Here is a 25318-nt window from a genome sequence, read left to right on the forward strand (position 1 = left end):
CTGCTGGTTGCGAATTTGCAGCCAGTTGCTGGAGTAGAAACTGTATTCACAATGAAGTCTTGCTATTCCTTGACTCAGCAAGATGACTGCAAAACGTACAGTAAGAAGGATATTAGAAAGGGAAGACTTTGCGTCCACCATCATGTCATCTTTTCCATGCATCCAAATGTTAGTTGTTCTCATTTCTTTGTAATTAACTCCAACTAAGCTAATAATCAAATCTGATATACTTTAGAATGTGGCAATCTGTAAACCTTCTTTTACACCATTGTGTATATTCTAATTCTGTTCATCCATACAAACATGGGATTGCTGCTAGGCTTGTCGCTACTTAGATGCCATGCATTTGGGAAAGAGTGGTAGCAAAAGGATGTTCAGCCTGTAGGGACAAACATTGGAGGAATTCCAAGTGACTTTGTGGTATTGATTGGGTGACCTTGTAGCAGCAGCTCTTTTCTGTTTGAGAAAGAAAATGTATGAGATGTTGAACAATTATGGAGGCTGGTCTGTCCAGACTATGATAGAAAAGGAATTCTACTGTCTCCTGAGACATAGCCAGACAGTAAACTTCAGATATGGCAGTTACTTTAATTAATTAAAGCATTTAATTACTCTCAAGATGCTTTAAAATGAAGGTTAATATCTGATTGAAAAAATTTGAATGTATTAGTTTATTAATCTAAATAATCTGAAATCTGATATAGACCTATACTCTATTTTGGGACTGTTTTACCTAGTTAATCCAATTCCTGTAAGTAATTGTGCATGATATATTTTGAAGTTTTGGAATTGCTAGATATCTGAGAATTGTTTTGTGATATACGTTTCGTGGAAATTAAACAGCATCTCTCTTGTATTGGTCCAGTCCCAGTTGTGGAATAATTGGGGGAGTCTTATGATTGCCACTTAGATTTCCTGGGTCTGCCAGCCTGCCTGCTTGGGGTGTTATATGTCTGTACTTCAGTTTGGCCAATTTAATACACTGCTGTCTGATTGACATATGCCAATGAAAAATAAAATAGGCATCGCCCTCATATTTGGAAAGGCCAACAAGCAGCATGCCAAGTAATATCTTGGGAGAAAGCATGTTGTAACTGAGGCAATTTACTATGACCCCCCTCCCCCCTTACTACCTCTTTGTGCAGAATGGCAGCATGGGCTTTCAAAAAGCCATCCTTTCTTCCAACTGGCACTGTAAAATTATTGTGTATAATTACCTTCCAGCTAAAATCCAGTTCTCCCGCCTGCGTTTTAGCTTCTTTTTTTTTTTTGCACAGTGGAGTTAACAATCACCTCTCTCACCAGGGAGCATTTCAAATGACAGCAGGTCTGTTTAAAAAAATAAAATGAAAAATTTATGACTACAAAACACTTGTCTATTCATCAAATAGAATGTACAGTGATAAAGGGAAGAATAAAGAGGCCTGGGGGAATATCTGATACCCAGCAAAGTGATTGGTGCATTTCAGCAAACAGAATTTGAACAAGTGTTTGACTTCCTTTTGTTAAGTCTTAGACAGTGCATATTCAGCCATAATCTTGTGACATCCCCATTCTTCTTGTATTCAGTAATAGGGATTAAAATCCAGAATTTAAGATTCAGTAATCCCCATTTTTGACATGCAATAATTGGGGGGACATTCAGGCTTATATTTTCTTAGTTTTTTCCTTGAAAGCATTTTGCTTCTCATCCAGGAAACTTCTTCAGTTCAAACTGAACTTGAACATGAAACGTTTTCCAAATTGAACAAGTTCAATTTCCAGTTCCAACAAAACTTGAAACATTTTCTAAGAAAAAAAAGAAAGTCCATTCACCTTTTGTAAAGCAATCCTTGAAAAAAAATGTCCAAATATTTATGATTTATCAGTATATTCAACAATGTAAGACTGTGGGTGATTCATAGGTAGATCTCGACTTCTAAAAGATTAGAAATTAGAAACTTGGGGCAAATTTAAACAAACAACAAAAACTTTAACATATTTTTTATTTTTGGACATGTTATCTTAAGACATAAAAGGAATATATTTACCTAAATGTTTTTAGAATTCTGAAGGTCAACTTAGCTTTCATAGATATTGATTTCCACAATTATTTTTTAATTATACTTTTAAAAAAGTCGTTAAGCTAACAATGACTTTCACCCTCATGAAGGTGAATCCGAAATAGTGAACAGAATAATATTCTACTGAAAAGGAATTAAAACTGTATCTCTACAAACTGTATTTTTTTACATGGCTACTGACACATATTTGTTCTATTACTGAAAACTGTGAAGTTATGAATGAATATTGATGATCATTAAAGATTCTTTTTCATGGTTGAATGTTGGAAAACTTTCTGTAACTGGTACAGAGGAGCAAATATAAAGCAAACAAAACTTATAGAATAACAAGCATTCCACCAGTACCTGTAAAATCTAGCTCCTGGACCTAGAGTCTGAATAATAATTATTTTTCAACCGAAGAACAGAGTAGTCTATCTATCTACCACATTTTTGCAACTTTTATTGCAAAGTTGGTCAAAACTACCAAAGATTTGACTAAAACAATAGCATACATCAGTTAATAGCAAAGGAAATTATGATAAAAGCGGCTAAAAACCACTCTCCCACTGGAAAGTTTACATTTAAAATCAAAATCAGATATTAAATGCCTAAAATAAGGAATGTTATTGCTTGATGCCCAGAAGATTTTTATCTCTGTAGTCACTTCCATATTTTCTTGGATGAAGATAACTGAGGAAGATCAGTGTCCTTCAGCAACCGCACATATGTGTGTGTGCAACTCATTTTAGAGGTTTATTATTTGAGCATCTATGTAGGAAGCTATCAAGTGAAGAGATTCATTGCATTGAGCTGTCCCAAAGGTGTTTTTTTTTAGGAGGCAACTGGACTTTCTTGTTTTTACTTTTGAAGATGTTTCACTTCCCATCCAAGAAGCTTCTTCAACTCTGATAGAATAATGGGAAATGGAAATATTTATATTCCTTGAAGACAGCTGGTATTCCATTATACCATTCCCCACCATCCTATCAGAGCAGAAGAAGCTTCTTGGTTGAGAAGTGAAATGTCTTCAAAAGAAAAAACAAGAAAGTCCACAGTTGCCTTTTGAAAAAAGCACCTTTGGGACAACCCTGACCTGGGTGATTAAGAATCTCTATAGATTCATTGCACTGAGTTGCATGTTAGGTAACATTCAAGCCTGCAGATTATGCTTACTGTATTAAGCTATTATAAAGAAATGACTGAATTCTGTACCTTACCACATCAAATTGCAAAGTACTAACATATATTTGAATATATGTAGAAAGCTAGCTATGCATGGTAAACCAGGAAGGCAGGGCAAAGTTTAATTAAATATAATAATCACATGCACTATAAAGTGATGAAGACTAGAGTCAGATTTTTCTAATTTTATGATTTTAAGATCTGTCGGGCATCCTATCCCAAACTCCTATGTAATATGAATATTGATTGTAAATTTTGTGAGTTTGTACAGTAATCCAAATATACCTGGAGATCATGTTGAAAAAGACTCACATAAAGAGTAGAAGGATCTGAAGTAGGAGAATAATTTTGATTGCATTTTGTCAGTATGAAAACAAACAGCTGGAATATTTCAGGAAATCTAATTTGGAAATATGAATAGCAAGGAGTTGCAGCATACATTTATTTTGATAAATGAGATTTCCTGTCTCAATTAATCTTCCTTTTATGGGTCCAAACTAAGTCGTTCTTCAAAGCCATCATGATTTTATATGAACAAATTACAATTCTTTATTGAATCATTTATATTGGTCATTTGTTTGCAATAAACCTCACTGTGTACCGAATGTCAATTGTTTTATGCATGTATACTTTACAAAATACCCTGAAGTCCAAGGCCAGTAATAGCCATTTTCTTTGCTTTCATAACACTTTTGAAAGGGAGGTAACTGTTTTAGCACATGACAAACTGAAAATGCCATACCCACAAGTCTTTTACCCCAGTCCAGTTGCTCAATCCATGGCATTCTACTGTTAAAATTGGATATATTCAGTGGATTAAATAATGCATTTCATTTATCTAATGTGGAATTTATTAACTTATCTCTATATTTCAAGGTGATAGGTAAAGAAAAGAGGTGATTTCTAATGATATGCAATCAGATTATTTTGTTTGAACTTTTATTATCTTTTACTTCTAATGTACTAGTCATTAAGATTTCTTATTGTGGCAACTTAAATGTTTGCCAGAAAATTCAGGTTCAAACTCTGCTAAAAATGAAGCTCTGTTTGGGGATTGGAGGAATACTAAATTTCCCCCACTAAAAAGAACTGTCTGGTCTCTTGAACAGATATTGTAGGTGTTTGAAAAAACAAAATTCTGAGCATCCCCCAGCATTAAGACAATGTTTGTCTTGCAACTGGCTGTTAAATTGCCTTGCTAAAGAGAATGAAATGTTGATATGGACCGGCGATGAGAGTCTGGGATTTTTTTTTCATTGGTGCTTTTTTGCCGTGTTCCTTTTTTCACATTAATAAATAGTTAAAAGGCAATTAGAATGTTAATTTCTGGGGCTAATGTGCTACAGTGGAAGCCATGTGGACTAATATGGTGAGCCCATCAGTTTGAATTAACAGTGTAGGGTATCCAGGGACTTCTCAGAGTAACTGGGAAAAAAAACCCCAATCAGTTTGTTATCAAGGTTGACACTGAAAATGATGCAATCATGGTCAAGTGTCCCTGAAGGACCATATTACTGAATGCTGTATATAAACGCTGTACTCAACCTTTTCTTTGATTCAATAAGAAGAAAAGTATATTAATAGCTAAAGTATATAAAGTACACATTTCATTCCAGGATCTTGTATTTTTAGTTTTTAAAAGCTACTTGGCTTTGTTTGTGTATATTACTTTCCAATTGAGATATAAGCAAGTTTAGTAAATATTGAAGAATGTGATGCTATTTTCTGATGCAACTTTTGAGATGTAATTTTGTTTTCACTCCTACCACTGTATAAACATTTGCATAAAGTACATAAAATGTTCCTATTCAATATCCCACACAGTCGACTATGTCATCGTCCTCAATATGCCATTTCATCCTCCAATCCATCGGTCAGTCAGTATTCCATGGCTATTAAGCATGCTTGGTTCTCACTAACCCCAGCCTTTCAATTTGTGGCTAGAGCATCTATATGAATAAAGGACATGCCCTAGTTATATCAAAAGTAATTCATCCCTATCACAACAATGACTTAGCTTCATGTGACACTGATATATGCAGAAATCACTTGGGGGGAACATTTACTTACCCATCTGGCACAACCCAACCCAGCTAATGACAATCAAACCCAATATAGAGTAACATTATAGTAAAAACTAAAAATTATAGTACGTTTGTGGGATTATATCCTGCTTAGTCTTCTAAAGTGGAAATTATTGGCTGATTCTCCAGGGACATCTTAACAGGTGGAGAATATAGTCTGCTGGCATGGTTAAGCCATGCAGGGTTTAAAGGTCAAAAACAGCACAAAGAGAATGTATGCTTAAATGTCTCACACAATAACCTCTAGCATTTGTATTATTTAAATATTGGATGGATTGAGTCTTTCAAGGAACTTTAGATAAGATTCTGCTTCCTTTTCAATTTGATATATTTTTCACAGGTTAGTTGTGGTTAGCTGCTGCAGTTATTCTTCTAACATGTAACAGAAAGCTTAAGAAATATTGATAGAAGTGGGCTATATAGAAACAGACTTGATAGAAATAAACACATCTAGCCAAACTAAATACATACAGCTGCTATTTCTTGTTTTTCCCCAGTTTCCTTAAAACAATATTCAGTAATTTGCATTGGATGATTATTTGAAAGGACTTAAATCTAATATGTAAAATGTTTTCATGTAAATACTGAATGAAAACCTTTCTGCCTACATATATTTGATGCAAGAGGGCAATATGTATATTGTTATATATATTGTTTTACCTTCATTTAATAGATAAAACAAGCTTTTGAACAAGATTCTGTACCCACACACACACACACACACATGTACACACACACACACACACACACACACACACACCCCGTATACAGTATATCAGACATTATAGCGAATTATCTCTTTAAAACTTGCCTGGAATCAAACACTGGAATTTGTACACCAAAAACATACATGCATGTTAAAAATGTTTAAAAAGAGGAAGATGAAGCAGAAATATGGAAGACTAAAGGAGTCCCATAGAAATTGAAATACAAATTTTCCCCCAAAGAAATAGTGATTTCTTCATTTTCATTAATATTATTGAAACACAGAATTTGGATGATGAAATGTTTGAGCATTTTCCCCAGTTTCTACAAGACTGAGTTACATTAATCTCTGATCACATCAGTATAAATATTCTATCTATAGAAGCTGTGGCAGTTCCCTTTTACTATTTTTTTTCCAACTCATCATAAATGCTTTCATTTCTGTTATCTTGAAGCTTCTGTTGGCATTGTCAGAGAAGGAAGCAATAGATTAGAGTGAAATTTCAATGTGATAGATCTGTATGTAATATGACTAGAATTCATATTGGTCCCTTTGCATCGACAGTAATACTTTCTAGCAATTTGTATATCCAATCTATTAGTATTAGGCATACCAAAATAATGTTACCATGATATTATGTCTTATATTGGTTTTATCACTGTAGCTTCACTAAAGAACACAATGTGAAGAATTTTTGTTCTGCATCTTTACATATCAGAGCTGACTGTAATGACAGCATCTTTTAAAGGAATGTATCTTTAAAACATATAAAGATACTCAGTAGCTTTTTTCTCACAACATGCTTAACTGGATGTGTGTGACAGCATGTTGTTGAACATCAGAGGTGGTATTCAGCAGGTTCTGACCAGTTCTGGAGAACCAGTAGCAGAAAATTTGAGCAGTTCAGAGAACCAGCAAATACCACCTCTGAATGGAGATTTTACAGTATTCTTCCCCTTCCAGGCCCACCAAGCCATGCCCATAGAACCGGTAGTAAAAAAAATTTGAATCTCACCACTGTTGAACATCATAACCAGTCATCACTGAGTTTAGAGGCACTGATTGATTATGTTTCCTCAAATCATTTTGAACTCCTTGTGATGATATTGCTAGATTTTCTCCATGATGATCTATCGGTAACCCTAATCTCTTTTTTCAGGTATCCTTGAAAAGTTAATGTAGATTACTTTTAGCCCAAAGTGTCCCATAGGTTTTTGAGGATAAACAAGCTTCTTTCAATCACTTCTTCAACACAGAGATGAAAACCATTTATAAGCCCGTACTGCTGATATAATAAATAAGTATTTGCCTAGTTATGAGGCAGCATTTAGGTCTTAGGTCATATTGGCTGTTCACAACAATATACCTACAGCTGAACATGTTCAATATGTGGATGGAAAATATGTCTGGTTTGTAGATTGATTGTAATTTTTAAAAGGATACTGAAAGAAGATAATGACAAAACAGTTCCATACAGATGTTAAGGATATAACACATACATAGGCATATAGTAAGAAGACCTATGCTCAACTTGAAGTAGACTTATTTTAGAAATTCCTTTGACAAGTGGTACTGTGCAAAAAGTGGCATAAATTTTGGAAACTACATTGTCTATCTTTCTGGGCATTGTTACTGGTGAAATGTCCATGGTACTGAACCATGATAAATATTGTAATGCAAAAAAGGAAAGATGAGTGAAAGATAAAATAAAATGTGTCCATATATGTCTTTTAAATTAGGCATTGTATCTTTCATTTATTTGATGAAATAAAGGAGAAAGGAAAAGAAAAGTTAGAGGGTGTTTCTCAGTCTATAAAGCTAAAAGTAAAGGTTTTCCTGTCAGTTGAGTCTGACTCTAGTGGGTGGTGCTCATATTATCTGAGGGAACCAGCCTTGTCCAAAAATATGACTATATACCAAGGCACACAGAATGCTATTACCTTTCCACTGAAGTGGTACCTAATTATCTGCTTGCATTTGAATGCTTTCAAACTGCTAGGTGGGCAGGAATGAGAGTTCACCTCACTACAAAGTGCTAGGGTCTTGAACTCAAACTGTCTGCTTTCAGATGACAAGCTCAGCATTTCCTAACCCATTGAGCCATCATGCCCTCTTCCTCAGGGTGTAGAAGGCCATTAAACTTGTAAACTTTCTAAGTATGCTAGCTTAATTACTGGTAAGTAAAAACTATATTGTATTTCTATCAAAACACTTGCATGTTGTTCATTTTGGCATATGAAAGCAGTTTCCTTCCTTCTTGTTTTATTTGTGGCTAAGCAAATGAACTATGAATCAGGAAACCCTTAATTTAAATCTCACCTTTGCCATGAATTGGCACAGAGTCAAATAGATGTTTGAGTTCAGTTTGCTTTGAATTATTCGATATAATCCAGGGGCTGAACTGAAGACAGAACAAATTTTCTATCAGACTCTGTAAATGTCATTGGGCTACAAGTTTTTTTGAAATTTTAGACTGCACATTGAGAAGTTATTTACAGTTGGGAGGGTGGGAGGAATAGGGGGGGGGGAGTGGTATTTCCTCAATAAGTGACATTTCTTTCACAGGTGATAACATTTTCCACCTTTATTTCACCATCAAATGCAGAAGGAAGTCACCATTCTAAATGTACTTTTAGGAAACAACTTAAAAATGAAAAAAATGTTACTAAATGTACAAAGACTTGGAACATACTTGAAGTGAGTTCCCGTTCTTTGATTACAATGCTAAAATATATGGGTATATTATATCTATCATCTATCTATCTATCTATCTATCTATCTATCTATCTATCTATCTATCTATCTATCTATCATCTATAGATCTATCTATCTATCTATCTATCTATCTATCTATCTATTTGTGTTTCTGAAGATAAAGAAGATAATATTGTTCCTTCCTTTTCATTATGTGTTAGATGAAGTTATAGTAGACTGAGTGGAGGATATTCTGGACTATACCAATATCAGACTCCTGATTCTGAATGTGTATGTGTGTGTGTTTCCAAGGCTATTCCACTTTAAAATTGATAATGTATATTAAACTACCTCATAGAATTGGTAATATGCAGTTAAATGTTTCTATTTTATGAGCTAGTTCATTAGCCTGGAGGGAAGTATTTTTTGAGAAGGAGAAGCATTCAAATTGTGGTTTTTCCCCAATACAAAATTGTATAAGTCAGATATTCATACAGCCTCTGTGTTTTGCATGCATCAGCCTAACTTGTATCCTCTGGCAGTGTGTTGGTACTGCAAGCCCAAGATTGTCAGCTAGCATAAGCATCCAGTAGATAAGAGTTTGAATGGTTGAAGACCCAATATTTCATCAGGTTCACAGTTCATATGTAAGAATGGAACCACAGATTTTCTGACATATAGAAATGATTTGTCACATTTACAAAGAGGCATCAATTTATTAAATTTAGGTATCCATTTTCCTTCTTCTGTTCAACCATATCTGATTCTCGGATTTCCTGGCCAAGTCTCTGCAGTTTTCTTGGCAAGGTTTTTCAGAAATGGGTTGCCATTGCCTCCTTCCTAGGCCTCACAGAACCCTTGACCATTACACCAAACTGGCTCTCAAAGTATCCATAACTGTACCAAAAAATATATACATTTGATGCACAGTAACAATAAACAGGAGTGATCATCATCTTGAAAAGTATTAAAATATCTTGTGTAACATTATATTAGGTACCAAAATAATTGTACCCTAATACAGTCATTCAATTATAGGCTCTCCCTGAGGTCTGGACAGCTCCCACCCTGATGGTATTAGAGACCATAAAAACCTGGCTCCCAGACCTTGGTGTAGGGAGGATGGAACCCCTTGCTAGATGTGTTTGATATGTTGCCTATGTCTTGGTATTCGTTGTCTGAATTTTCCACTTTGTTTATTATCTCCATTGTATTTTTCCAAACTATTGTGAGGCCTCCCAAATCACTTTGAACTTGGGAGGCACAGAAATAGAATAAAATAAATAATTGCTTTTACCTGTCTAAATGTCACTTGTTAATGCAGGTTTTTAAAAAACTACACCAACTCAGGCCTAAAATTATATGATCTCAGGTATAGTTTACTTTTTTTAACAGTCCTATAATGTGTTTGTGTGCGTGTGTGTGTATGATAGCATTTAATTAAATTGCATTTGTAGTTGCATCCTATAATCTCCACTTCTGCATAAATATAAAAATCCCTTGAGCAACCACATCACACTGAAAAAGGCTAATTATCCAGATTCTGTTGTGACCTAATGTGTTTTTCAAACCCTGCCCCTAAATTTGTTGTATAATAGTCATTTTCTGCTTCACTAGCTAGTCAGATAGGCAGGAAATGGTGTTGGCTGAAGGTCAAAGAACATCAAAAGCTGCCTCTTGCTGTCCCCTAGTGAGGGAGGTTTATTGCCTTCATCTTAATGTAATGGCTGAATTTGTAGGTCGAAAAATAATCCAGAAGGATTGGGCTGAAGAATCAAAACATCAAGAAATTTGGGCATTTAAATTATGCTGATATAAAATGTTAGAAAAGGATGAGAAAAAAATGCAATGATGAATATAACTGAAATAAGCCCTTCAGTAGGACTAAAGTGCTTTGAAAACACTCATTGAAGATCACAATAAGATTTATAATAATTTCCAAAATAAATGTTTTTGAAAGAATTATAAAACTGAAAGTCATTGGCCAAAATAGGACTTAAATGGGACTTAATTCCCACTGAAGATTTTTTCCACAGGGAATAATATTTTCTTGGGTGTGTAGCTTTAACATCATTGTTCCTGCATGAATTTTCTAGGATTTAATCATGCCAATTTTGAGAAAATTTTTATTATTTCTGAGGAAAATCTCCTTCTAGAATATTCAAAGCTATCAAAGGTAATTATGCATATGGGTTATATATTCAATGCCAGAGTCAACTTGACTCCCATTTCAAATACCTAGGGAACATAAGAATACGTTCTTGTGTTTCGTGCCTTACTGTGGGTTCCTCTAGATTCTAGTTGGCAACTTTGGAAAGATAGTATTTGAACATTGGTCTCATCCTACCAAGCCCTTATATTGTTTTATCAAACTTAAAGCAATGTTTAATCAATTTTTAATTAAATAAACTTTGAAGCATAAGAGCAGTTTGACTTTGGAATCAGTTACAAGAAAACTCATGGACCCCCTTTCCTTGGTTGCTAAACAATGGGTATGTCTGCAGCAGAGGGTCCAAGAAAGGCCAAATGGTAGGTGCAACTGTAGATCAAAAGCCTGCTCTTTCATATGTGCATGTATGTGTATGTTGCATAAGTCTCTCTGTCTCTCTGTCTCTCTGTCTCTCTCTCTCTCTCTGTATGTATATCAGTGGTGGTATTCAAATAAAATTGCCACCATTTCGGTGGGCGTGGCTTGGTGGGCGCGCTTTGCATGCATGCACACACTTTGAGTGCACGTGCATGCCAAGCATGCACTTTGTGCAGGCACAGAGGCATTCTACCTTGCCTCTTGCAAGCCTGCATGATGGTGGTTGCTGCAGCAGCTGCTGCGCGGCGCTATTCTGTGCCGTGCAAAGCAGTTGCGCTTTGAATTCTGGCCATAAAAGTGAGTATGGGAGCCCGGACGGGCGGGTGGGCCAACCACAGAGCAGCGAAGAGAACTGGTTTGGTCTCCACTGCTCATCGCCACTACCAGCTCTCCAGAACCGGGCAGAACCAGTCGAATACCACCACTGATGTATATGCATATGCATATGTATATGTATTATGCATACAAAGGAACATGTTTTCAGTTTTCAGTTGTGCTTACCACATGTGCACTCTTCATCCCCCCCTTTTTCCCATAGACAGCTGCTTTGCTAAACAGCCATCTGTCTGGGTGCTTTAATTTGGATTCCTGCACTAAGCAGGAGGTGTTGACCTAAACACTCCCTTGAAACCCTATAATTCTATGACTTCTGAGTTCAGAACCTTGATTTGCACTGCCATATTTATTTTCCAATCTTGTAGTTGTAAGATACAGAACTATTGCTGTGCAGCTGATGGGAAAAGGAATCACACAAAAGGATCGTTTGATGATGCCTCTTATCTCAGAGACAAAGCTGACAGTACTGGCTCCTTCTGGGAGTTTCCAAAACAGGATAAACAGAAATGATGGCCTGAGTTGCATGAACCAAAGAGATATGGTGAAGAAATAATTCCCATTGCTTTCATTCCCCCATGACTCCCAATCTACATTATCACAGTCCTTTTGCTTGTGTATATTTGGCAGTTAATCACAATGAAAAGCATATATAATATCAGCATAAAATGTGTCATTGAGATCTAGAGGGAGTATCACATGTCAATCATTTCTGGACAGAGAAGTTAGAGGGCAATAGTTGATGCTGTAAAGCTTTCTTCCTTAAAATATCATTTATATATTACTCCAAACACGTAAAGACAAGAAAAAGGCAATGTAGTTTCAAGATATGCAAACATTTTGCAGGATACTTGAAGAATTGGGAGAATTCGAACATATGAATAAAATATAATAAAAATACAGGCTTTGGTTGATTATTTGGAAAAAATGATTATCTAAACCTTTTGTTAATAGGTGAGAAATAATGAAACAGGGGAAAAATCATTTGTTTGTGGTATCAAGGAACATTTGAAACTATCACATAAATGTAATAGGGAATATACAATGGAAGAAACAATAAAGATTGCCTTCTTGACAGTGAATGATAGCTTTTGTTTATTAAAGTGTGCATTGTATCGTTCATCCTCTAATATCTCAAAATGTCACTTAGCTGAACTCTGATAATATGCAGACATTTATTAACATTTATGAATCAATTATATTAAAATGTTATTTTTCATTAATAAATCAGCTAAAATATGAAATTAGTTGTCAGCAAAAATTTGTCTGGAAAACTAACAGTGAAATTGCCAACCTGTCATTGATGAAATAAAATGCAATTGCAGATTATTATTTTTTAAATTTGGAAAATCATTTGCTTTTCAATTTCAGAAGGCAAATGGTGATGGCTTGAGATGAAGTCCAAGACATCTGGGAAAAACTGGGTTGCATTTACAGATTTATTGATTACCCCTCTTTCATTTTAAATAGAAAGAATTATGTACATGATTACATTTTTAGCAAGGCTTTTTTTTTAAAAAAAAACAAACTATACATTGATTCCATGCAGAAGCATGGAAACACTGAGGGACATTAATCAATGATGAACTTTGGAAAGTAGCTCTGGATACCAGTTCAAGCAAGTTATCACATCTATAAGCATATTCCTGTATAAATAGCAATGTTTCAACAGCACTGTGCAATTAGACAAAGAAGGAAATTGTCCAAAAATAACAAGATTATCCTCTTCTTCTCCCCCCACCTCTACTCCGGTGTGAGGTTACAGATTCAAATAAAAGAAAACAAGAAAATGTTGGTTCTTATGAAGTTCTGAAACAGACACAGGAGGAGCAAATATTTATTCTGCTGTTGACCTTCTTTGGCAAACAGTGCTATTAGGTGGTTTGCAGCTTCGCACTTTAGGGAGGTGAGAAATTATTTTTTTAAAAAAAGAAGGTGAGAAAGGGCTGAAGAGAGACAACAGATTGTGTTGAGAGACTATAATGAATTCTGCGAATAGCATTATCATAATTAATATGACTAAATAAAATTCATGGACTTTTAGAGTGACATCTGTCCAAACAAAAGCAACCTTTTCCCTTACTGGGATGCCAACATTTTTGTCAAGTCTATTGAGCCAATGAAATAATCAGCACCTGCCTTGAGATATACAATATGTGCAGGGTGGCTGCATGCACACTTAGCTTTTAGATTTTCATGTGTCAGTCTTGTCACTAGGTCAAGGTTCCACCATTAAATGGATTGGGAGGTCATCTCCAAAATAGATTACTGTAATGTGCTGTATATGGTGGTGCCCTTGAAGAGCATTCAGGAACTACTGCAGGTGCAAAGTGCACTGGCATAGGCAGTTATATGTGCTCTTCAATTGGCATACATTTATGTTTGCTCTCTAAGCTGTACTGGTTGCCAGTTTGCTTTCATGTTCAATTCAAAGTGCTAGTAATGACCTATGAAACCCTATATGGTATGGGGCCAGGTTATTTGAGGGACTGCTTCTCCCTAGTTACATCACTCCATCCCATCAAGATTGGCAAGAGAAGCATGTTACAGGTCCCATCTATCAATCTATGTCATCTGATGAGAACCATAAGGATAGCCTTCTTTGCTATGGCACTTGTCCTTAGGAACTTCAGTCTAATTCTGAGGTTAGACTGGTCTCAACTCAAATACATGCTTTGTCATTGTGCTTGGTGATCCAATGGTGGCATGGGGCCTATTAACTGGCTGTATTGTTAGTGATTATATTGACTGTATTTTCCTGAAAATCAAGTTTTAACTTTTTAAATTTGGTCTTTAATTATTTTCATTTTGTTGTTTATTTGTAACTATTATTGCTTGTTAATATGAGCTATCCAGAGTCACATATGGACAGTTACATTAAGTAAATAAGTTAGTAAAACACCAAACATCTGGTGAATATGGAATATATTAATCAATGTATGTAGTCCAGAGTGGGTCCATCTCTCTCCAAGTTGATAATTATTGTCATAGGCAATCATGTTTGTATAGGGGCATAATAAAGAGATGGGCTGGACAATCCAAACTGATGGACAGAAATGCAAAAATAGAGGTTTGTGTTACATCCAACCTGCCTGTATCCCTTCTGTGTTTACAGTCTGCTAGAGGACATGTCCTCAAATGAGAAGAAGTAGAGCCAGAAGCTTCAAATAGTAGCAGTCCAAGTTCCCAGGACCCCTACTCTCACCTACTCATGAGTTTCTCAAAATTCAGTCCCTTTGTCCTGGGTCAAGGTGCTTAATGAAGATTATGAAGCAAAGGGCTGAAGTTGCTAATCGGAGTAGTTATTAAAAGGCATGGAAGTGCTAATCAGAAAGTGGATTCTGCAGCTCCCCTGTAATCTGTTTCAGATGCGTCCTGGATGAAATTCAGTTGAGCTTATTTATTGCCCTACCTCTGAAAATGATGAGAACAATTCTTCAAAACTCAGTTCTGATTTGCATGTACACTGCTTTGTGGCCTAGATCTTGCCTCATCTTTTCTCTTGCTTCTCATCTGGATTCGTAGGCACATTTGTTTGTTTTATCACAGCATACTCTATCCTCAAGGTATTGTAGAGAAATTTTTCCAAAGGCTGTTTATTTTCTATGCACCATGAAACAATCTAAGCTTGCTTATCTCTGACTGTGCATGATTTATAGCTGTCTGATTTAATGTTGTAGCAAGCAGCTGAGCTGGCACAGAAAACTATGGCCCCTAAATTTCAGTAAAGACATAGGAAAATAGGGCTTTTGAATTTGATGATATTTTTGGGACTAACAAAGATCTTAAATCTTTCAAATGCTCAAGACACCAATTTAACCCCAGGGTCTTCTTAAAATAGGCATGTTCTTTCTCATTTTTCACATGTACCCCTCAATGTGTGCAAAGTGCAGTCTGTCCCTCACACTCTCAAAAGCTATTTACCCTAAGATACATTAATTCCCTCAATGGGACAATGCAATCCTAGTTAAGGGATGTTCTGAGCTCAGAATCAAATATCATAAACACTAGAACACTTTCCACATATAAATTCAATCCCCTTAAAAGCTTAGGAAGAAACAGAAAATGCAAGAGAGCAGGTCAGGGATGATTTGAGAGTTGACATTAACATCATTTTGCCCATTTTGCATTATTGTCATTATCACTGCAGTTTTCATGCCAATGTTAAATGTATCTTCAAGAGACTGGAAATTTGCCTACATAGCTGTGATAAACATGCTTATATTCAGTAGTGGGGTGTGTTTTAATTAATTCATATTGCAACCCTGAGCCATTCTTTCTCTTTCAGCTCCAGGAAGAAAACTAACCACTTCCAAAAACTTTGCCAAACAAGCTTCAGGGGCTTGCTTAGCTAGTTGCTGGAAGTAAAAACTGACCCCATTAAAAAATGGGGTGACTACAGTGAAGGCTCAACCTTGAATTGCCATGAAACAAATTTGTATAGACAAACCTTCTTACCTAAATTCGATATGATTGGCATGCAAAATATCCTAGCCTCAATCCATAGTATCTCCTATTAAAGGATCAATTTTCTGTTGTAAGATCTTGGGAAGTTGCTATGGGACAGAATTGACAATACTCAATGGAATAGGTATCAGTTATCTTAGCTTTATCATCTGGAGGAAAATGACCAGAAAAGTGAATGTTAAGACTAATTATGAATTTAAACATGGATTTCCAGTCTATATTATAATTTTATTTGTCTAAGGCCATAGGACTTTGAGTTCTTCAAGGTAAACTAGATCAGAAAACAGATAATAAAGGTTTACAGGAGCTCTATTGTTGTAGGGTATACATAATATAATTTGGAAGCCTATCAGAAGGCTTCTGCTCCACAAGAATCCATATTTCCAGGACTATGTCATCTTAGTTGCTTGCTAATAGACCTGGCCCACAGGCATTCATCTGGTCTGGGTTAGGGTTATCCTTATTCTACAAAGATAATTTGCCTGATAAGATCATAATGATTGTTGGCTCCAGAAGCTCAGGTTTAGGACCAGATCATCCAAAAAATTCATGAGTTTTATCACTGTCCTGACACATTGCTTTTCTCACTATATTCTTGTATGGTTGAGCCTTGGGCATCTCTGCAAGACAAGATTATAATAATAATTTCATGTAACCAACTTGGACAAATCAAGCTTAAATGTGTATAGATCAGCTGTGCATATGTACTATAAACCGAGTCAGCATCGTGATTTTCCTAAGTACCAAGTGAGTTTTGATGGAAGTAATTTTGAGTAATTTTGATGGAATCAAGTGGAATTGGATACTAACTGAGCAACGCTTCTTGGAATTTTATGTAAGGCTCCCTGAATTGCTGCAATATACTATGTAAGTCACCTTTAATTACTTTCTTTTCATGGGAGAAAATCAGAATATGAATGTGACAAACAAATGCAGCTTTCAACCCCAGTGACCTCAAATGTAGCAATCTCTATCATCTCAAAGAACAAACATAACAAGTATGTTTTGTAGAAAGATTCCTTTCTCTTTTTCCATCCACTATTTTACTCTCTCAAATTAACTTTCTCCAAGATGCTATAATTTTAATGAGTTCGTCATAAGAGCTGAGACATTGTCACTGTGCAGTGATTCCAAATATACCGATATACAGATGGCTTCAGAGATAACTTTGGATCAGTGATTTGTATTTACTAATGGGAAAATGTTCACATAAAAGATTGTCTCCTGTCAACAGATTGCAATTTGAATTTGGGAATAGGAATGTGTTTGTGTGTAGGCATGGACATGAATATCCAGCTGATAGCTTTAACAACAATCAAACAGGAAAAATGTAAGTATGCAACCAACAAAATTTAACTCTCCTGGCATCTATTTGATGGGAATATCCATATGTGAAGTTTACAATATCTTTTTCATGGCTTTTCCAAGATCATGAGATGCCAACATTACCGGGCAAATGATCATCTAGGCATCCATCCAGCAGATGATCATCTTCATAATGATGCCATTCATGGCTAATTTTCCAGAATTGAAAATGAATTGTAGCTGCTGCGGCTTCCATCTTTGCCGCATAGCAACGAGTGCAGAAAGTCAATTAATTACCATCTTTGGTGGAATTCAGAGGCCTTTTCATCTTCAGCTCAGTCGAGTGTGTAATGGAAAAAGGGAGAGAAACAGACTGCATTTGGCCAGTAGGGAATTGAATGACAAAGTGAAAGATGAGCACTGGGGGGAGAAAAAACAAGAGGGTACACAATAGAAGGTGAGTGGACAGAAAATCTGATTGCATGAGTTCATTTTGTGCACTAGCTGAGTGGGAAGAAAGAGCCACTGATCACAAAATTACATTAAATAGAATACTATCATAATAAGCTTTGTTCTCTTTTAGTCTTACTATGGAATTTCAGGACATTCACTCTACAAGTTCTTTATAATGTGGCTCCAATGCAGACACATCCTGTTCCTAAACATCTCAAAAGCTTACCTACTTAGCTTGAAGGGACTTCTTCTGGCCCTTAACAAATCCAGCCCTTTGAAGACCTACTTTCACCTATAATCCCATGTTGTATTTCCATACTAACATACTTTTTCTTTTCTTTTTCTACCATTCTGTTACTCATTAAGTCCTACCATGAATTACTTTTACAGCATGCATTTATTTTTGTCTTAGTAAAAATTTAAACAAGTCAATATATTAGTTTGGGATGGAGGTCTCAATATTTCAGTTACATTAGCATAGTAAAGAGCATTTATGTTTAAATATAAGCTATCCCTTTGTTTTATGTCAAATTGACAAAAATGCATATGAAAATATTACTTGGGGTTTTAAAAAATTAAAATACATGTCTTTTCAAGTATTTTTAAAAGGAAGGAAGAAATGTGTTATATCATTTGCTTAAGGTCACAGTACTTATATAAGATGTTGACTCTTTAGTAACTCATTGATTCTTAAATCAATATCTGAAGCAAACAATTAGTTCATCTGTAAGTAACATTTGAATTGGACAATAGGAATTTAACCTTGAACGAAATATTTGTCCCTATTCAAAAACAATACTGGGTATATCTCTTATGTCTTTGCTAATAGTATGATTACATGTCTCCAATAACTGAGTTTGCTTCAATATAGGATTAGAACCGAGGGATGAAGAAAAGAATCCAAAAGGGAAAAATATTGACATTTAATTTGCAAAAGGTTATAATGCAACATATGAAAGTGCATATTTCCGAAAGTATTAGAAATATATTGTTGGCAATAAAGAATGTAACAGTGAAGAAGTTACATCAAACTCTTTGCACATTTTTTTTACAAATAAGTCCATGCTAATTTTATGAACTGGATGTTCCCATCTCAGCAAAAGTTTATTTATAAAACTGCTTGTAAAACTTGATAGATTCTTTATATGTTCATTATATGTAGTGCATCAGTTTTTAACCTCAGTCCAATATTTATTCAGAATATGCTTTATAGGGAAACCTAGGTGTATGTATATTGAATTTAAGTAAGACTACTATTACATGTTAACCATGGTTTTAGATATAAATAAGCCATGTGCAAAAGTAAGTTTAGTGTAGTTGAGGCAAAAAAATAAATAAATCTGGACAAACATTGTCAATGCATTAGGCTAGTCTGATCAAGAAAATTGTTAATAACCTAATATAACTAAAGAACTTACAAAAACAAAAACTTGAACATTTCACTGAGGAGTAAAAAAATATTCTATCAACCTACAGTGCCTCCAGAAAACCAAAGTCCTGTAAATAGCAGAAGATGAAATTATGGTTTAATTCAATATCACCGCATTCTATAGGTCATTAGATCCAGAACTACCAAAGAATCCATGGGAGCAGTACTATATAATATGCTTTACTCATCCAAATATACTAAGATTGAAATATTTGGAATCATGACCTCATAAACCTCTGCCTCACTCTTTATTTTTCAGCTTAATGGACAAATATGTCAACAAATCAGAGAACCATCTATGGGATCACCAGTCTTGGATCTCATAGAAGAGACTGTAATGCAGCATCTAGAAACTAAATACTCTTAGGCATAAAGTACAACCAAAAGTATGGCTCAGATATATAGAGGACACTTTCATATAACAGAAAAGGAACAATTGGAGAAGACACATGAAACAAGCAACATCATCAAAGGAATGACATTTACAAGGGAAGAAAATAACAAATCACTATCTGCCCCAGATATCCAGACAAGGAAACAATAGCAAATTAGAAATGCAATTCTATCGAAAAACTACCCACAGTAACCAAGTGCTCCAATAGCAAAGTAACAATCCAACCTCCCACAAGAAGAGCTTTGTAAAAACATTACTCAGACAAGATAAACACACTAATTAACAGAAGGGTGGCATTTAGATTATGAGACGTTATAATGCCACTTTATTTTGCACTAGTGAGGCCATACTTGGAATACTGTGCCCAGTTCTGGTCACCACTATGCAAAAGAGATGCTGAAACCCTAGAAAATGTGCAGTGAAGAACAACAAAGGATCTGGAGTTTTAATCATATAATCAACGGTTGCAGAAGCTAGATATGTCCAGCCTATTGAAGAGAAGGATTAGGGGTAACATGATGGCTGTCTTCCAGTACTTGAAGGGCTGACAGAGAAGAGGGGATTGACTTATTCCCCAAAGCACCAGAGGGCAGAATAAGAAGTAATGGGTGGAAACATGTTAAAGAGAAATCCAAACTGGAACTAAGGAGAAATTTCCTGACAAAGAGAACAATTAATCAATGGAATAGCTTGCCTCTCAGAGTTGTGGGTGCTCCATCCTGGTCAAATGGTTGTCCAGTCTATTCTTTAAAACAGACTGGACAACCATTCGACCATGATGGTATAACTCCTGCCTTGAGCAGAGGGTTGGACTAGAATGATTCTATGTTCTATAATGTTCAAGAAGCAGGACTAGCCATTTTTTAGCTATTCTTTTTGTATTGAATCTCAAAGTAGTGGTAGGCTAGTTAGCTATTAAATGGCATGGTGAGTTAAAAATAGCTGGTTGTAACCAAGGGTGGGATAATGTTCATAGATCAGAGCCATCCATTAAACTTTGTAGGTCTCAGAAAGATGAAAAACACTTCCCATGAAGTGTCTGCCATGTCTATAGTAATGTTGGAGGAAAGGAATTCATTAGGGCATGACTTAAGATCAAGAAGTTGGAAGGATCTGTGATGGACCACATCATTTGACACCCAGCAGCTTAGGCAAAAAGACGAAAAAGTTGAAAATGACTCTGAACTTTGATACTATCTGAAAAAAGAGCAAGATGAGATTTACCCATATTTAATTACTGATTAATGACTGCAATATTATCCTCACTTGCAGATCTCAATTCCAATGTGGCCAATAATGATGTTTATCCAACCTAACATGCTTTGTGTCCCTGGGTTGCACTAAGCTTGTGTAGATGGACATTAGAAACCACTTTTCCATTGACTGTATAATATACTGAAAAACAGTCAGATTATACAATGTATGATTTGGTATCAAAGTACTTATAATAGATGTGGAAAATATTGTGAGGTGACTCTGGGAGACACTCCCTGTGGGCTGGTAACATATGGTTTTCAGAGTTCTGAGCATTTGCCTTTTGACCTAGTCATTGCAGCTACATAGAAAACCCATCACTTTTCAAATTGCTTCTCTGCACACAAAAATGTTTAGCCTGAAGGAACAATACAGTGGTGCATTATTTTTGGTAGGGTATTATTGATGCTTTATACATAATATTCTGTAGCTGTTGCTTAGTAAACTTTGACAATCAGAATGTCTTTCCCATCTCTATACAGTACATTTATACTTGGTTTTTTTACATTTATTTTCTGCTATTTTGTATAACAATATTTAAAGCAACTTATTTTAAGGTTATGTATTAGTCAACCAGTGATGTCAAAATAAGAGTTTGTGGTTATAAAAGAAATACTGTTCAACAAAATATGAGCATACTGAAAGCTTTTAAAGTTTTTGGCAACTTTGGAGAAAATATAATTTCATAGGAGCAAATTCATTTGTACTCTAAATGCTAACTCTCAGCAGCTTACATTATAATTGAAATTTATAAAAATGAATTATACTTTTCCTAAAGACATTTTTAAAATTATTCATCGGGTTTATGGACCTTTTGTTCATTGATTTAACAACCTCAAGGTAGGCGATTAGCTTGCTGTATAGGAAAGAAAAATAGTAAATGTAAATAATAAAGTTAATAATTTAAATAATATATGTGGAATTGATATGGAAAAGCAGAATCTACCACTGCAGTGCCAAGGGAATGGACCTTCTGTCTCCAAAAGGCAATGAAGATTAAGAATAGCTTTCAGATTAGAAAAAGTGTTGCTGAATGATAGCACCCAACAAACTTGTATAACCTGACAATGGGTGAGGGATAATGGAAGCTATAGTTCTTCAATAATTGAGAGAACATAGGTACCCAATACCACCCATGAAGTATTATAAGTATTTATCCTGGTTGATCTTAGCCAAGAGACCTACATTTTATGGAGACTTCCTACAGAATTGCTCATTTAGATAGTAAAAGTAAAGGTTTCCCCTGTCTCGTAGTGTCTGACTCTAAGAATGGTGCTCATCTCCATTTCTTAGCCAAGTGAGCCAACATTGTCCAAAGCTGTCTTTCCATGGTCCTATGGCCAACATGATTATATGCCAAGGTGCACAGAATGCTGTTACTTCTCCACCAAAGTTGTACCTATTTATCTACTTGTATTTGCATGTTCTCAAACTGCTAGGGGGACAGGAGTTGGGGCTAAGTAATGGGAGCTCAGCACTCAGGTCTCAAAACTGGGCTATCAGCTTTCCAGCTGACAAACTCAGCCACTTTAACCACTGAGCTGTCACACCCTGTCCATTTAGATAGCATGGCTGAATAAAATAATATACATTAATATGTTATTACATAGATGTATGTTTTTCTTTTCTTCTTCTCTGGACTGAATTTTCTTGTGGGATATGGATAGAGTACTTCAAAAGCAATGGGCAGAATGAGTTCCAGGGTCTTTTCAGGTTATTGTAACAAAAGTCAAGATGGCATCTGTAAGGGTGTGCCTATATTAAATGTGCATCATATTTATTTTATTTTAAAGCCTTACATGGCCATACATCTTAAGAGACACAACTCTGGATGATTCATAACAATGAAATAGAGTCAAATAAACAAAACATAATATAGAATATAAAACAGTGCAAACTAAAAGCAAAAAGTAAAACCTATTTTTATGTGCATTGCATCATCACTGCAACTTTCTCCTCCCTCCCCCACTCAATGGACACTCCTGGCCAATCCAAATGACTGCTAGATTTATATCTCAGATACCTGCCCTCTGGAATAGTTTCCCCACACATATTTTATTTATTTTATTCATTTATTACATTTATATGGTCTCAATCTCCCAGTTTGAGGCAACTCTAGGTGGCCTACAATGTTACTGTATGTGTGTCTACACATACAGTAGATAATAAAAATTATAAATATAAAAACAGATTAAAATGATAGAAGGTTAAGAGAAATCTACAAAATCATGGGGTAGAAGTTAGCAGTGGTGATTGTTCATTGTTGCTGCACTGAACTTTAGTGTGACTCCTTCAGGGCCCCATACCAGTTGGCAAGGCCAGGTTTTAAGGCTTGTCCTGAAAATCAGAAGAGATTCATAGGACACCAATCCTCACAGTGTTCCAAAAGTTTTCAAATTCCTGCTTGTTCTTCTACTCCTTGGAGGCAGAGTGAGTGTGAGCCCCTGTATGCTCCTTTTTTTTTTTTTTTTGCTTGAGGTATATGTTTTTCCCCCCTTCAGGAAGTACACATCCTGTTTTTCTTTTTAAATTGTGAGCCACTCAGAATCATTTGCAGCTGAGTGGCTTCTAAATTCTAGTTGTGCATTTGTGTGTACCGTGGAAGTGATGTATATAATTGAACTGTTATTAGAAAGAAGAAAATAACAGTATCATTGATTCCTTCCCATTCATGTAATGTTGAATTAAAAAATAAGCTCTCATATTCCCTTACCATAAACAAGTACATTTTGCCTGAAAATGCATAAAAGGAAACAATGACATTTGCCAGGACTAATGACATCAAACATTTTCTTGATTCATAATCTTCCTTGCTACCATCCCCCAGTCCATCCTGTGCCAAGGAGGTTCAAGCCTTCTGCGGTTTTATTTTGTAGAGTTATTAATTCCCGATCTGCAGAGCCCAGTCTGCTTCGAGGAGATAAGGGCAAAGCCATTAACCCCTTGGAGGTCTTGGTAAGACAGTTTATCACTCTGTCCTTTGAAATATGATTGGCTTGCTGGGAGGATTTGGGTGGGATTTATATTTTAAACTAAAAAACAATGGGTCATGTGATTTTTCTTTTCCTTCAAGAATAAAGACATAGAGTTCATTTATGAAATATAACTAACCATTAAGTGCTGCATAATAGAACAGGAAAAGTTGGCATCTTCTTTTTTATTCCCTCCACTCCCTAAATGCCGCTAGATATTTAAGTCTCCCAAGGGTGCTTGGTTCCGTACATCAAGGCACCAAGCATTAGGGAATCCAAAGGGTTTGCAAATGGATTTTTGTTTGCCTCACACTAGTTCCATTCTGAAATTGTTTTCTTATCAGAGAGAAAACTCAAGAGACCTAATAACCTTTGAGCAATATTGGCATGCAACATTGTCAGAATAATTATTGGTTAGCAGGAGAATGAGTGATGTGGCCTGCTTATTTACTCTACCCTTTTCTAAAAAGCTCATCTGTTCTCCAACTTGCTAAGGAGATGATAATGGCAAACCAAGCAACTGCTAGCAAACAAAATACTTTTCTTTCCTTCCTTCCTTCCTTCCTTCCTTCCTTCCTTCCTTCCTTCCTTCCTTCCTTCCTTCCTCCCTCCCTCCCTCCCTCCCTCCCTCCCTCCCTCTGATTACACTCTCCATGGTGGAAATAATAACATATGAGTTATGTTCGCAATAGAAATGTAGCAAAGTTTGGAAACACAATGTGAAAGGTACAAACACTTTTGATTTAAAATACACTTCAATCGATATCTATAACGGTAGGTGTTTGTATTCTGCCTTTCAAGGAAGTCATCTACACAACCACCCCGACTTCTCCCTTTCATCTCGTTGTACCTAAATCCCACATCAGCGAAGCCATTTCACTCATCCGAGGAAGTGGGCTGCAGCTCGTGGAAAGGTGAACTTCAAAAGGGGCGACCAGACTCTTCCCCATAACCCTCACCCCGTAAAGGTGAGACAGCTTAGAATCCTCTGGATTTATTCGACTCCAAGTTCCATAATGGCCTAACCTTGGTGATGGAAGCTGCCATGCAGCCATCTGGGAGATGCCAAATCGTGAAAGGCAGCTCTTATAGTTCCAGCCGCGTTTCTCTCCACCCTTTTTGCCCCCCCCCCGCCCGGTTTCTCAGACTCTACTCCCTCTTCCGCGGCTCAGGGGTCCCCTCGCCGAGCCCTCCCCTTCGTCTCCTCCTCCTCCCCGCCTCCTCCGACCCCTGGAAAGGCTTCTAGCTTACCCGAGAGTTCAGTGCCCCTGGGTGGTGGGATGTCTTCCGAGTGAATCGCCCGAAGCTGCGGCGGAAGAGATTGCCAGGCTGTTGTTGGAAAGGGGGCTGGGCGACTCATGCACCCGGCGGGAGAGGGTGGGCCGTGTGTGTGTGGGGGGAGGATGCGCGGGA

General features: G+C 36.2%; 1 long non-coding RNA gene across 2 annotated transcripts; it reads right to left on the minus strand.

Annotated features, from left to right (window-relative positions):
- LOC148131130 (uncharacterized) lies at positions 1-25299 on the minus strand. Of its 2 annotated transcripts, none has more exons than XR_015748466.1 (3): positions 25157-25299; positions 1218-1329; positions 1-86 (listed from the first exon to the last, which is right to left on the minus strand). It is a non-coding gene; the product is annotated as an uncharacterized LOC148131130 (long non-coding RNA). The 2 variants fall into 2 exon arrangements; XR_015748465.1 differs by lacking the exon at positions 1-86 and adding an exon at positions 321-456.
- Between the last annotated feature and the right edge of the window lie 19 nt (positions 25300-25318).

Source organism: Notechis scutatus, chromosome 3, assembly GCF_049901735.1.
Source record: "Notechis scutatus isolate UNSWTSFEM ecotype Mainland chromosome 3, rNotScu1.2, whole genome shotgun sequence".
Classification (NCBI taxonomy): domain Eukaryota; kingdom Metazoa; phylum Chordata; class Lepidosauria; order Squamata; family Elapidae; genus Notechis; species Notechis scutatus.